This window comes from Strix uralensis, chromosome 15 (assembly GCF_047716275.1).
Source record: "Strix uralensis isolate ZFMK-TIS-50842 chromosome 15, bStrUra1, whole genome shotgun sequence".
Classification (NCBI taxonomy): domain Eukaryota; kingdom Metazoa; phylum Chordata; class Aves; order Strigiformes; family Strigidae; genus Strix; species Strix uralensis.
Window position 1 is genome coordinate 21,044,162 of NC_133986.1, and position 15,695 is coordinate 21,059,856.

Genomic DNA, 15,695 nt, shown 5'->3' on the forward strand with positions numbered 1-15,695 from the left:
AAACCCCTTATCAGATGAGACCAGCAGGACTCCAAAGCAGAACACTGGCATTTGTCTGGAAAAAGTGGCACCACTCAGGCAGTCTCAAGCAAGGAGCAAAACATAGCCAAAACAAGTCTTAATGAAAGCTGTATCTTTTATCTGAGGAAAACAAACAAGTGAACTACATGGAAACTCAGCCAAAAAGAAAAAGCAACACAATCCCTTATGAACTGATAAAATATTAGACAGCCCATTGCATTTCTAGCTTAAAGAATAAAACCAGAATATCCTTAGTGTTTAGTTTCTTTCTTAATTCAGGGATATATTTTTTGGCAGACAGCCTGGGTTTCACCTGAGGGTAATGCAAAAAGGAGCATAAAAAACCCCTAATGTGAATGACAGCTGAAGAGCAGCCATCTGTGTGGGTGCTTCTCTTTCCAAACCAAACTCGGCCTGAAAAGGGTTTTCCAACGAGTCAGCCAAGGAAAGGGAAACTTCATCAGGAGTCGCAATGGGACCTGCCTGGAGAGTATGCTTCATGCAAGTATCAGGGCTGAAACCGTTCCCCCTGCCCACTACGAGCAGCCCTCCCAGATGTCTGTCTGTCCGCTGTTATCTTCCCTTTTAAAAACTGCAGCAAAAGCTGCATGCAACACGTGGCAAGTAATTACAGAGCAAAGCAGAACAACCTCAAGGGATAAGTAGCAATTCAGACAGGCACCAAACTGCCCCTCCACGAGGGCTACATGAGATCTCTGCATGTGAAAGCAAATTGAAAGACACTTAAATTGGCGTTGTCATGCTTAGAGGGCTAGGTAGGCACGAATGGCAAAATGCCCAAGGAACAGATCTGCATGCCACAACTGCTCATCTGCGCTAAACAAAGCCTTTAAAAACGTGATCTGAGCCTTGCAAAAGTCAGCTCCATCCTTCACTGCAGGTAACCCAGAGACAGCCTTCCTGCTGCTGCAGCCACACCTGCAGACCTTGGCTTCAGCGTTCAGCCACTGACCTGGCTGCTCCTCACCTGCTACACCACCTAGGGGTGCCTAGCAAAGCTCTCAGCCGGCTCAAAACCCAGGGTACTTGCTGCTAGAGCCGATGGAGTCTTGAATTAGGCTGCTCAGGTTCCATCCAGCTCCTTCCAGAGCAGCTCCTCTACTGCCACTGGAGACAGGGTATTGCTTTGGACATAAGCAGCTTAGATGAACCTTTGGTCCAAACCAGAACAGCTATTTTCACGGTGTCTTTGCCAGCAGATTACAATATATGCCCACATACTTTAAGCATAGTTCAACAGTATCAGCAAAAATTCACTGATAGGAGAAATATTTTCCTACCAGAGTACTCAAGGCTCGAGGTGGACACCTCATTCTCCAAGCACTCACCCACTGGAACAAAACCCTCCTTGCTTCCACCCGAGGGTTAGAAGAAAAGCTGACCCTGAGATTCCTGATAATTTTGTAACAAGCTGCTGTAAAAGGAAATTGAGCTGAATATTCACCTGCTTAAGGCCATTTAAAGTAGAGACTGGCTTTCCTAACATATCAGGGTTCTTCTGGCCTCTGAGGGCAAGAGACAGAGAGGAAGAGAAATACCTGTTGGGGAGAAAGCACTAAGAAGATAGGAGTTCCCCTGAAATAACTGGCAATATAAGGAGACAAAAAAGAAAAAAACACTCACCCACCAACTTTCCCTAATAAAAATCTTCAAACTTATGAAACCTCTATATCCACAGGGTATGGCAAGCACAGGGGCCGATTACTGCAGCAACACTGGGACACATGCAAGATGTTCTGCATCCCAGATGCCCAGATGGACAGGGGATCTGCAAATAGGTTCACAATGAGCAAGTCCCCTGGGAACCAGGGAGAACTTAGTAGCTAAAACAATCCTGATTTGCCAGCTGATAAAGATGGTTTTTCATCAGGAAGATAGTAACAGGTCTTAGAAAAACATTAAGACTCCCCAGGAGAGAAGAGGGTTGTTTTGGCACTTAATTTGTCCCCATCTTCTCAGGAAGCTCAGCAGAAAAAAGCAGAGACTTCCCCCACTGTATAAATTCTTTTATCAGGTTAAATTAGATTAATTTCCCCTGGGAAGATTACTGCTCTAGACAGCTGATGGGTGCTCTTACCCTGATTCTCATGGTGCTTCTACTCCAGTGACTGAAACTGCACAAAGATATGGCTCCATTACCTGCAGGCAACGTATACCCACTCAGACAGAATGCAGACTAAAATCCTAGTGCTACTTCCCCTCTTTCTTCTGGTTTCCAACCATTCAGAAGAAAATTGAAACTCAACAGTTTCTCTTTGTTTTCTTAATGAAACTGTAACAAAGCTGCTATGCAATTGTCTGCTATGGGGGGGGAGGGGGGGGGAAAGAAGAAGAATAAAACAAACTGCAGGAGTTAACCTGCAGCGCAAACAAATCATTTATGTGCCCACACATGGAGCCAAGCCTCATTTGTCAAAGGAGTAAGTATCAAAGGCTTTGCACACCGTCATCCACTCGCTGGTGTCATCCTCGGATGTCTGGTGTTTGCAGCATTAACAGCTAATGGTAACAAAGATGCCTCTGTGAAAGGAGTTGGTGGAAATGTCAGGGGGGATGCAACAACAAGAAAATATCTCTGCACATCTGAAGGGAAAGCCAGTTCAAGCCCCAGAACGGTTAGGAGCATTTGGTGAAAGCAATGAGGCGAGTGAAAACAGTTTGTCCCTGGAGCAGCAGCTGGGGAGGAGAGGAGGAGACAGCTGCAGCACTGCCCCAGGACATCCCATGTGCCACCCCACTCGTTTCAGGGTACTCAAACACGGGACGGTAGTGCCTGTCTCATCACAGAGCCTGACCCTCGGTGAGGCACCAGCGGCCCCAAGTGCAGGCGCAACAGGACAGTGCAGTGCACTGCATGGATGTGCACCCATGGGTGCTACAGTCCAGGGGAGTTTGCTAACTCAGTGCTAACTCACTGCTCGGGGTCAGGCCAAAAAGCTGGCTACCTCCAACAGCAGTTAGCATCCACCCACTGTTGGTTAATGTCTGTGGCAGCTGTCACAAGGAAAAACAAGAGCAACCCAGATAGAATTATCCACTGCAGCAAACACAACGCTGTTTTCAACTTGCATTACCCATCCTTATGCTCTCACAATAGCATCTCAAGCTATTTTCTCAAGTCAGCATTTAGTTTTTTTGCTAGCTAATACGACATTTCCTCTCCCTTCCCCCAGCCCTAGTATTTGGTGAAATTGCTTCTTCTGCAAATTGCACTGCAAATGCTGAACTTTTGCCAGTTAGACAGGGAAAGTCTTGACTAAAAATAAACCATGTTTCAGAAAATAGATCCCTTCCCAATATGATGAAGTAGTGGATAATGCAGACCTGCCAGGAGAACACAACCTCCAGATTTGCATGAGAATCACATGAAGCTCAACAGACAGACAGCTGCAACTACTGTGACTTGTCCCATCTTAAAAAAAAAAAAACAGGGAAAAAAAAAGGACAGAGGTAGGGTTGAGGGTGCTAGGGTAAATCAAGTTTCCACCTGTTTTGGCAGGAAGAGAAGTGCCACCACCACCACTTGCCTGCATCCCCTGTGAACCAAGCTGCTCATAACCTGTATGGGAGGAAGAGGATGACACATCGCTCACTACACAGCCACTACAGGAGGTGAAACTCTATTACAGGAAATTCACTGCAATTCAGGCGTGTAAGAGAACGACTTGGGCTTTTGCCACCTGAGTCACCAGCAGTCTGGGGCACTGACTCAGTGCTGGCTCCCTCCAACTCAGACACACCTGTGACAGCTTGCTAGCAAATGGAGGCACTCCTACCTTTGCTGTTCCCCTTCTCATTACAGTTCTCTTTTTAAAAAGAGACCTTTTATGCTAGAAAATTTAAGAAAAGGAAAGTTAAAACTAGAAGGCTAGCCTGGGAAGCACAGGCAGTGCTCTACTAACCAGCTCTGCTTTAAGCTCTGAAGTGGAGAGCATGTCTGCTTGCATGGTGCGATAAACCCCAGGAAATAGAGGAATTGGGTGAAAACAGTTCCGCCCTGACTCCCACTTCTCTGGTGTGTTTGCTGCACCGCCCAGACAGTCCCGGATGAACTAGGTTTTCAAGAAAGATCGCTTGCCATAATGAATCCATTTCACTTTTTGAGGAATCAAGAAAGCTTCATGCAGCGAGTTACAGTTACATCCTCCTATGATCAAATAGGTCATTCAGGCAGGCCAAATGCCATTTTGGGATGAGATCCATCAAGGATGGACATTTGCAAAAGGAGTTGCTTCTGCTCTGTAAGGTCTCATGGCAAGCTGGAGGCTTGAGCTCAGTGTGCCAGGCCAATCCCTCCCTGTCCATCGGCGCTCGCGCGGCAGCATCCATCCACCTGCTCCTCAGACTAACCCTGAGCAACCACAAACGGCAAAATATTCCCCTCCAGTTCCAGTGGTTGCACACACACCTCTGGTCAGCTGGGAACATAATTCCAGTTAATAAAAAAGTAGCCTGCAACCCAGCCCTATATTTTCTCCTCCTCAAAGTAATGCAGGAATTGAAATTGTGGTGCCAGCAGACCTGGTGGTAGCACAGCGACAGGCATGGCTGAAAGCATGCTTGGCATCTCAATGACTACAACCGACTCAAGCAATCCACTTACAACGCCAAACAGTTGCAGAGAGCGCAGATGAGATTTTTCACTTGAGCACTGACGCCTTAAAGCAATAAATACATGAAATAACTGGGGCAAAGGGATGCACTGGGCAGTGCAGCGGAAGCACTATCCCACTGCTTCTGATGGTAAACAGTGGCAGAGCAGAGCAGGGAGGAATAAGCTACTACAGGCTGTTCTTGCCGTACATTAGGAAAACAACAGCAGATTTGTTCGTGGTTGGATATCAACATGAAAACGGCTTCCTCCCACCCCCACTCGGGACAGCAGGCAGACGCACGCTACGGGGGAGCTACTGAAGGCCAGTAAAGCAGGAGGGAGCAGCAGTGGCACGCAGCCGCAAGCTCAACTGGGATTCCCCAGCTGGTGCTATGGGAAGGAAAAGGCTGTGCCCACGTTAGGAAGGAGTGTGGCCTCCCAGGAGCCGCTCTGCAGCAACGCTGTATTTTCCAATGCTTTCCTCAGAGGGCTGTCAGCAAGGCTCAGTGCAACAACACATCTGGATGGAAAAAAACCCTATTGACTGCAGAGTGGTCTCTCCCACAGTATCTGTCAACCCACACCCATAAGGCAAACCTTGCACACATCTCACTCTTGGACATATACAGACACCCCCCAGCCATGAGCACGGCAAATGTACCTGTTCAGAGCATCAGCTTCTCTTAAGGCACCGACAAAGAGCCAGAACACAATCCCCATCAGCATATGGAAACTGGCAAATCCTGTAAGCATTAGAGAGAATAGTAATTAATGACATTAATATAAACTGCCTGGTGAAAGGGAAGGATGCCAAGGCAACCTCACGAGAGATGGGAGGGTGTTAGATCCCTGCCCTGAGCACACTCCTGCCTAGCCCTGGCACCACAGCGGAGGTACCTGGCATGAGGCTGTCAGGGGACTCGCCAAAATCACAGCAGGAAGCCTAGGTAACAGGCAAGATGATGAGTCCCAACCAAGGCTGTTTGTCCAGCAAAGCCTACTCAGTCAGTGCACTGAAGTCAGCGTCTGCGTAGAGGGGCAGAAAAGAGGCTGATAAATGGGATGCAAGCAGTCACCTCTGCAACTTCCCTACTCCTCTCCCAGAGATGCTGCTGAAGATCTGCTCCACAGCAGTTGTGCCATTTCTTCCAGTTTGCAGAGCAGATGAATCCCAACTGATGTCAGAGCCAGGCTGCTTCCATTTCTTCATTATCATTATTATCATTATTATTGATTCACCATGGTGGTTTCATAAGTGGTTTTATATTTCCCACTGATTGCTTTATAAAGCTTTTGTACATCAGTCACACAAAAGACATCTAGCAGCATTGAGCAAAAGCTGTGACAGAAGTCACCTCCACGAGCTGCAGAAACTTCTCACTGCAGGCATGCAAAGTGCCCACTGCATGCCAAAGAAGAGGTATCAGAAAAAAACCAATTCTAAGCAGCCATAAGGAAATGTTTTTCTGATGATACAACTGAAGCAAAGGTTACCGCACATAATACAGTTTTACTTTCCCTGTTCTCTTCATACAACGGTTTGGGGACAGCAATGAACACAGTGGATGAACAACCATCCTCAAGCACACTGTAACAGAGAGAGGATTTGGAAGCGGGGGGCAAGTAAGGAAACAGGGTGGGACAACTTCTCCACTTCTACAGTCAAAGCACTAAACCGGCAAGGGGAAGGTACAGGATCAGCCTGACAACATCTTGCATATTTCCTGTCAACTGGACCTTGTTATGAACTGTGAGAAAACTTACTCATGCAGTGCATTGGTTTACCTTGGACTGAGAAAAAGAGACTTGCTTGTTTTCCCTAGTCTCTGTGAGTGACTCACAGGCGTCAGCCATTGCCAGTTGGTATTTAAAGAACTGAGAAAAACCGTAATCCATTCAGCCCCCCATTTTTCCCTTTCTGCTTTCCCATTACGGAAGGGCTGAAGGCATTTCTAAGGATGAAAACAATGCTGAAGACCACAAGACCACAGCACAGACCTTGGACTCCAGTCTCAAGCACAAATTTTCCATCACCATTTATAATTGCTCTCCCTGTTGCTTTACATTACCACTCTAGCCAAACACAAGAGTTATTTACTCATGTTATGTACCTCCAGCAGGGTCCTTCTGTTTTTCTTTTGAAGTCAGTAACTGAACACTGTTCTGCAGTGGAACATAAAGTCTCTATAAGGAGAGAAATAACATGACAAATCCAACCTGGCCAATAATCTTCAGTGGCAGCTTATTTATACAAGTACAGAAAGACAACTTTCCTCCCCCAAGCAAGGAAATTCATACCGTAGCTTCACATGACTTACATCTAAAGGGGCTACATCAGCTTTGTAGGACTTCATCCGCATTGGCGTCGACCACTCCTGCGCCAGGGCTCAGCACGTGTCTGCACGGCTGCCGTGCAGACAGCTTTTCTCCCTTCAGCCTCCAGCTCCTTTTTCCTCTAACAACTTTCTCAACGTAATTGCTACTATTAGACAACATTGCAGAAACATCACCGGCAAAGTTCAAACTCCTCGCCTCCCAGTACTGCTGAGCAAGGCAAACTTGCTTGTCGCTTCTCTAAGTGCTGCTGGCTGCTGGATTTAATCAAACCCATATGAAGATGGCCTGGCTTGCCTTCCCAAAGCAACCGCATCTCTCAGACAAAGCATTTTGTCTCCACAGCAGCCAGATACACTGGAAACACAGCTGAGTGCCACGGAATCAGTATGTGTCCCCCCATTCCCAAACTCCCTTCTTGCAGTGTCCACCAGCATCACTAGCCCCAGGGCTGCTTCTCCCCGGAGACATAACCATGCTCCGGGCAATGCAGAGCATGGATGACACACTCATGCCAGCAAAGCTCCTCTGCTGCCTTCCTCCAGCTCCAACTTGTCCACCAAAATATGCATTTCTCAATGTCACCAACCCTGCGATCTCTTTCTGTCCTTGACCTTGACATCACAACATGTTGCTTGTTGGGCAGACTGAACTAGTGCTGCAGAGACATGGTAACATTTTATGTCATCTAATGCGGCAAATAAAGATTCACTGGAGTTTTAAATAAAGTTAGGAAGCATAGGGGCAGAGGACTGAGCAATACCGGGTGACCTACAAGGGGAGAAAGAAGCATCACCAGACCAGGAGTGAAGGGTGCAAGCAAAACAGTGGGGCCGAGAAATAGGAGGGCTCTGCATCACAGGAGCGACCGGTATGTCATAAGCAGTAAAAGAGAAGGGTGGCACTGGCCAAGAGAGCAGACCCCAAGCCTGACTGTGCAGCTTTGCTAATGCCTCTGACACAAGCAGATACACCCACCATAAAAGAAACCTTACTTTGAAGTCTTAATAGGGGGGTGGGGTGTTTCCTGCCAGCTTGGAGAAGTAATAAAGTTTTCTTTAAGAGGCTTATGCTAATTTTCTCCCCCCCTCCTGTGATGATCTTGCAACACCAGCAATTTCAAGCTCAAGCAAACAGCTCTGGCCCCCCATACCCGACAGCAAGGCTGAGCAGCTGTGCTGCTTTTAACAGGAAAATGCACAACCCCCTTCAACACAAGCACGTATGATGAACTCCTCAGACACAGCTAGCATGTCGAGAGCATGACCAAAGACACACCGGCTCCCCACTCAAGAGACCTTGAGAAGTCATTGTCAAGGCAGTAACATACTCACAACAGCTTTTCAGCCCAAGATGGGTCAGATAAATGTTTATAACAAGTTGAGCAGGACAATAAACCTACTCCTAGCCTTATGGCTAGAGGAGGGCAGGACACCAGGATTTGTCCTTCTCCCTTCCAGAGAGGCATTAACACATCAGGCCCTGGCCTGCAGTGTATTTAAGCAGAGAAATCGTCAAATCACAGACTGGTTTGGGTTGAAAGGGACCTTTTAAAGATCATCTAGTCCAACCCTCTGCCATAGGCAGGGACACCTTGCACTAGATCATGTTGCTCAAACCCCCGACCAACCAGACCTTGAATGCTTCCAACAATGGGGCATCCACAACTTCTCTGGGCAACCAGTTCCAGTGTGTCACCACCCTCATCGCAGAAAATTTCCTCCCTTATATTCAATCTAAAATTCTCCTTGATATGTTCAGCGGAAGATTTTATTTAAAAACTGCGCTCAAAGTACTCCTGGAGGGATACCTCCCCTGGGTTAACTGGGAAGCTGAACATTTTCAGCACATACATGAAGCCATCAGTTAGCAGTGCACCTCAAAGGACTCTACCAACACTGCAGCCTCCTGGAAACATTAACACACTTTGCAATCCTTACCCCTCCTTTACAAGGAGGGAAACTGGGGTAGAAGCAGGACATGCTCTACCAGGGACTACGCAGCTGCCCTTTCAGCAAGGCGTGCCCACTCCCACATGCTCATCAGCTTAACTTGATGTAAAACCACTCCTTGCTGCCAAAACAGACAGTCCCGCCTTTTCCCTCCTCCCCCTTCTAGACATCCCAGTCATCTCTATGCTTGTGGTAACAACTATCATTTGCCTGATCCAACTGGAAGCCATCCCAGAAAGAGGAAAATAAAGAGGAAGGATTTCTGGCAGGAGAACAGCCTGAGATCAGCTAAAGCTGATAGGAAGCACAACCTCAGAAAGATGGCACCGTGGTACATCTGGAAACCTAGATGAGGCTTTCAAGCTACGATACTTCAATCCATCATAGCTTTGTCTTTGCACAGAGGTAAGTCACTTAAAAATCACTTTAAGGGCTCCATTCACTGCTGAATGTGCCCAGCCACTCACTTCTTAAAGACCCATCCAAAACAGACTAGTGAAGCGCTAAGGTCTCCAAACCAAGCTGATGCACCCAAACAGCAACACACCACAGCCATGCAAGTCCTGCAGCTTACCAAGAAATAGTGGTAAAATAAAATTTTTCCAAGAGGTTTGGGGACTTTTTTTTTTTTGGTGTGTTTTGCCATAGCTGAAGGGTGTTCTCAAATGGTTTTCAGGAGAAGAGGAGCAAGGACAAGCATATGTGAAGGATCTAGAAAAAGCTCTTAAGCAAAGCAGACAGCAGGATGCTGAAAATAAATATGCAAAGCCCTTTGCAGCACCAAAGTTCAAATCCATCTGGACATTTCTGAGGCTGTCAAGGCAGCCCATAGAAGGGATTTTCTAATTTGTTGCAGAGAAACCCTGGAAAATAATGACGGAAAAACAGAAGCACAGGCTCAAACTCTAAGCCAGCCCTTCATCCTGCGACGTGATCTCCTTCAACAGCACCAGGAGCATGGAGGGAGCGTGCAGCACAGCCCTGCGTGGTCCTCACAGGCTGGCTTGTCCCCAGCATGGGGTGGCCCGAGCCCCCTCTACCTCCATCCCACCTCTGCTCCAGCGCAGGGGTGGACAGAGGGGTCCCAAAGGACCCAGGTGCAGCTCAGGGTACCGGGGAGGCTGCCCTCACAAGCCTTCGCAGTCCTGCAAGCCACCTTGCCTCCAAAACCAGCAAGAGCACGATCCTCACCTAAAAAAGTACACGCCACGAAGCTGTGCTGAGCAGAGGGAGCTGATGCACTGGCATCCCCAGACGTACCATCCGAACATCCCAGCAGCAGCCCAATAGAGCTCCCCCACCCCTAGCTCCGTACAGAGGTGAAGGAGGCAGAGCTAATCCTCTCTTTTTAGTTTCTCAGTTAACCAGCACTAATCACACAGGCTCCTGAGGAAGCTGTCCCAGGGCCCCAGGCGATCATTGCCTTGCCTGTGTCAAAACCACCAACTCTGCCAGCCCTTGACACGAACAGACGAGCACAGTTAAACCCCTCACGTTCAAGCCTCCTTTAAACACCCTTCACAGAAACAGAGACCTGCTCCTCTACTTAATGCAGTTTTTTTTCCCCCCACCAGAAAAAGCACAGAGCTACTCAAATTGAGTTTCCATTAAACTCAGTTAACCAGCTATGCATCTCCAACTGCCCTGTTCTCAGTTTTCCTGATAACTGTTACCATGCAGAGCACATGGACACCCCAGAAATAGCCCGAAGCGTCCTTAAGAAAATCATGGACTTCATTACAAAGCTCAAGCTTTCACCTCTGCAGAAATTTGTCTTATCTAAAGAAGAACAAACAAACCACGACGGATTTATTCCTGCCAATTTTTACAGAGCCGTTTTCTAAGTCAGTTGCAACTAGCTGTAACCACAGAGCTGATGCTAGGCAGGACACAAGAGCCACCACCCACAGGACATTCATGCTGGGGACCTTTCAGTTACCTGCGTGCCACCTCCTGGCAGCAGGGACTTGGGGCAGAGGGCGGCTCCCTTGCCTTGCAGGAAAAAGCAGCTCAGGTCTGGCTCAAAAGACAACCTGCCAAAGCAAGCCAGCCAGCCATCCGGCTGTGCCTCCCCAGAGGTCTCCTGTGCCGCAGCTCTGCTTTCCCCACCAGCTTTGCAGCACCAGAAGGAATCACTCTACAACACAGCTTTGCAAGCCGACGTCTGCAGCAGGAGCAGCCTCTGGTGCACAGCCTCTTTTGCTCATTTCTTAATATAATTTCTTGAAATAAAAAAAGAAGAGCTAAATTCATGCTCTGTCAGCTCAAGCAGAATACTGGCTGACCCAATCTTTTCATTTCAAAGCCTGCCACTTCAGCAGCCGGAGAATACGGACTAGCAGCACCGTTTGAGCCACAAACTGAAGACCAGGGATGTGTTCCCCAGCCAAGGGCTGGAGGAGCAATCACCCCTCCCTGCCCAGCCTCTCTAGGCACAGACTCTGTCCATCCAGCTGCCCCTGTGCCAGATCCAGCACCCTGCAGGAGATATCTCCTTAACCCTCCAAGGATTGAACCGCTTTGACATGCTGCAGGAAGAGGTCAGTGGAGATCCAACTGGCATCCATGCCCAAGGCAGGAAAGCAGTAAGGGAAGAGATCCCTGTAAAATCCCAACAGATGACTTGGAAAACCATTTCCTTAGACACACAGAGGGCTGACAACAGTCCACCACTGCCAAAGAAGGGCAGACACCCCTCCATCTCCCACCTGTTCCCTCCAGTCTGCGCTGGAGGGAAAAGCTGTGACTGCCACCGAGCCTCTACCCACCACTGGACTGAGTGCTGGCACACTAGAGGGCAGGACAACAACGATTTCCATCCTGACCCTCGGATGTTAAAAGCACGGTGAGGGCAACGCTGAGGAAAGAAAGCCCCCTGTGCTCTCACCAGTCTGCAAAAGGCCACAATAAATGAGGGGATTTACAGACTGAGCCCGAAAGCCACACATACACACTTACGGAGCTGAGTCCACCCCTTGTCTCAATACATGCACCATGCAATTTTTTCCACTGAAACCAGATTACAGCACCCCACTTTTAAGAGGCAGCTAATCACATTCAGCTGGAAACAAGTTCAACCCCTTCAGTGGTTAAGGTCTTCTGAAGCTTATTGGTTTTCTCAGCTATATCATTCCACTTCACATTCCACCCACTGTATCTCATGGCATCTTTCTCTCGCAGTATGGGAGACCCTGAGCAGCCTCCAGCCAGATCTCTTCACCACACAGAGGTACAGCACAGCCATCAGATCAGCCCTCAAACACCCCAAAGTTGAGCAGACGCATTGTCAGAAGGTCTTCAGCCTTAAAACTCAGAGAGGACCTAGAGGAGCTGACTCCCTGATACCGCAACATGAATTAACACCAAGTTTAGTTGCTTGTGGCTTTTGAACAGGCGTCTTGTTAGAGCCCAGCACTGAGGCAACATCGCTCACCAAATGTCGTGCTGTTGAAGGTAACTCTAGCACTGCTCAGCATCCTCAGTTCATGACCTGCAGAGCCTGCTGTGGGATTTACACCATAAGCTCGAGACAGTCAGAAGGACAGTGTTATCAGGCTATATTTGCTCAGCTTCTAGACACCTAGAGCAAACAGGCTTGGAGTCTCCAGGAGGCCAAGCGATGGTCCTATCAGTCCCGTCTCCTAGGGAGCAGCATGATGGGTGTCAGTCCACAGCAGCTCAGGCCGTTCCTCCACAGCTGCATTGGTACAGCTGCCTGGTCAGCTAGGCAGCAAACCAGATGGGGATGCAGATGTGGCTCAAAAATACTTCCATAAAGAACAAACTCAGTGCCGGGCCATCCAAACTGTTTGGTGCAGGGCCAGAAGAGCCATCAAGCAAATCAACGCTTTGCAGATCAGATACAGGTTTCCCTGTGAAACTCATGCAACAAGTCAGGGAGCAAAGAAAACAGTGATGCTTTGAAACAATTTCAGTAACTTTATCTGGTTAGCATTGTAATCAGCAGCAATAGCATGCAACACTTCTGACCCACTTTATTACCACCCAGAGGAAATGAACATATTACATCCTCCCCCCCCCATTCAGACAACGACGCTCTTAAGACCGGTTTTGACTCACGAAACTGTGGGGGTAGGGAGGAGAGAAACAGTAAGAACAAGACACCACAGACACAACACTTTGAGAAACTGAATTCCTAAGCATGCAGGTTATTTTTTTACCTGCTCCCTCCTTGTCTACTCTGAATTGAAATGTTTGACAAGATACACAATTCACTATCGGTGCAACTTTGCTCTGCTCAAGTCCAAATCAGACGTCAGAACTATGAAAGCAGGAAAAGACACACTCAAAAATTTTATCTTGCGAAAAGAAAATCACGCTACTAAACTAAAACTTGAGTAGTCAGCTACAATGCAAATGGGGGAAACTCAAAAAAAAAAAAAAAGCAATTGCAGTAGCTCAGACTGATGCCTGCATCCCCCCAACATCCTGCCACCACGGTGGTGAGCTGCGGACGTGGCGCTCCCACGCTTGGTCAAGGCAGCTGCCAGAGGGGTTTCCACAGCACACTCTTCCCTGCTCCTGGCAGGCTTCGGCTTCAGCAGCCAGGGAAAGGCATGCAAAGCGTGACCCTCACTCATCAGAGAGCGAGACTGAAGGGAAGGGGAGGCAGGAGATTTAAAAACTTGAGCCATGTGGCGAGTCCCAATGAGATCCCACTGATGTCTGGCAGTTGAGCTGGCCCCAAGCGTGTGTGTAAAGAAGTCAGGCACGTCTGCACCACTGCTGCAAAGAAAAGTAAAAGATGCCTGAGCAGGCTGTGGACTTTGGGCGGCTGTCCCAGCTGCTGCTCGGTCACCAGCAATGCACCCCACCTCACTGAAAAAGCAGATCTCCCTCACACCTCTCATGGCAGAGGAGGCATTGGCAAGCTGCTGAACACACCACCAAACAAGCATTTCTGAGCAAGCTGGCTTTAATTCTGCTGTCAGGATGCCAGCAGGGCCCCAAGTCCAAAGGAGATCAGATTTGTACCCATGGGCACTCAGGCAAAGCTGGCGTGACGGTGGCACGCGGAGGGCTGAGCATCCCCAGCACCAGCTTCCTCTTTGTGGACCTTTTTTTCAACCCCTTGACAAGTAGTTGCTCACAAGGAAAATCCTGCGCTGAGCTCCAAAAGCTGGGGGCAAGCACCTCGTTTGCTTGATTTTTGGGTTACCACAGCACCGGGGCTCATTGGTGCTATGAACTCCCACCCTGACAGATGCAACTGCTCCTCTGCATAAAGCTGAATGGTGCTGGCTCCTGTATTTGATTTCCAGGATCCGAGCCACAAGGAGAGCTAAAAATATCCCATTTAACCATTCCTTTTCAACACAAGACTTGCTGATGGTGCCGTGAGGGTATTATACAATTGCAAACAGGAAGATGTAGTCTGCAAAAAAAAGAAATTGAACTGGGAAAACAGCTGGCCAGGACAGTAATCTCTGAATTCAAGCTTGGACCACACTGCCCAAAAATGTGGAGGAGCTTGTGCTACTTGCAATTGTGGATAGCTCTGATGTGCTTGCAAGCTTTCTGGTGTGATATACACAGGGTATCATTTCTGCTCTGCATTGATTATACACAGAGAGTTCATTCTGGATGTATCCCATGCAAGCTGTCTCCTGAATCGGCTCGCTGCTGATCTGTGTCATCCTGCATGTCTGGAGCTAAGCAGGAAACTTTTATTCCTGGTAAAACCTTTTGCAAAGAGACAGCTAGGCTCCAGAGCTAAGGATTTCTTCACATGCAGATTTAGCAGCAGGTTTTTTTATCACTGCCCAGTCTTTGCACTGACATCTAGACTTTAAACATTGTCTGTGGGTAACACAGGAGTACATTACTCACAGCAGTGCACCCGGGAGAACCAGTAAATCCTCTCCATTTGAGCCCGAGTGTCGGCTTTACCCTGGAATTACATTTATCTCTCCGGCACTAGGCTCCCATTAATGGAATTACCAGGCAGGCTGCCTCAGACTTAACACTTGAGAGAGGCAGGCTGGGATGGCACCACTCCAGTCTCAACCCGCAAAGCCTGCACTGTTTCTCCATCCTCCAACGAGCTGCCGCCCTAACGAGCCCGACCCGGTGACGAGAGCCAGGGAGACAAAAGAAACAAACCCGAACTGTCCAGGGCAATCAGTATCTTTCTAGGAACACCCACGTCTCTTGCCAGTTCTCTTCCAACCCCAATTCAGCTCTCCTGCAGCACAGAGGGGGACGGCACGCGCAGGAGCAAGCCAGAGGGATGCTGAGCCGGGAAGTATGGGAAGCTGGTGCTCAAGCAGACACATAGGGAGGCGAATCTGCACCAGTGCCTCTGCAAATATCCAATGCTGAGGGTGTCAAAGCAAACCCACAGCTAAGGAGAGCATCCATCCACCTCGAAAGCCTCAGAGCAAGCACTAGAGTCAGAATAGCTGTTTCAGAAATACCTACTGCTAAGTAAAATGGGGAGGCGTATCGTAGCAAACCAGCCAAGATTGCTAACCTCAGCACAGAAGATTATCTAGCACGTGCTAAAAACTGCCTTCCATCACACAGCAGCTATTGCACTGCCATGCTGAGTGATTTGGCACAAACCAGCCCTTAAACCACCCCTGCACTACCCAATAAAATGGACAACTGCGAGTGCCACAGGCTGCCGAAACCTAAAAGGGATGCAGCAAGCAACCCCACCACAAAGCTCCACCAACAGCACTGCAACTTCAGCATCTCTGGGGGCTGTTCTTTGCACAGAGCAGCTGTAAGTTTGTTTAGGTGGGGTTTTT

The 15,695-nt window shown here is 48.4% G+C and overlaps 1 protein-coding gene across 6 annotated transcripts in view; it reads right to left on the minus strand.

Moving 5' to 3' along the window:
- LOC141950118 (uncharacterized) overlaps positions 1–15,695 on the minus strand; it is an 84,120-nt gene that overhangs the window by 65,038 nt on the left and 3,387 nt on the right. For 3 of the 6 annotated variants that reach the window (XM_074884532.1, XM_074884530.1, XM_074884533.1), the window contains exon 2: positions 5,298–5,379. The exons of 2 other annotated variants lie outside the window; for them this stretch is intronic. The gene's annotated coding sequence lies outside the window, so the exon portion shown is untranslated. Of the gene's footprint in view, positions 1–3,529; positions 3,716–5,297; positions 5,380–15,695 lie in introns of those variants that run through there. One more of the 6 variants, XM_074884535.1, reaches the window with a different exon arrangement.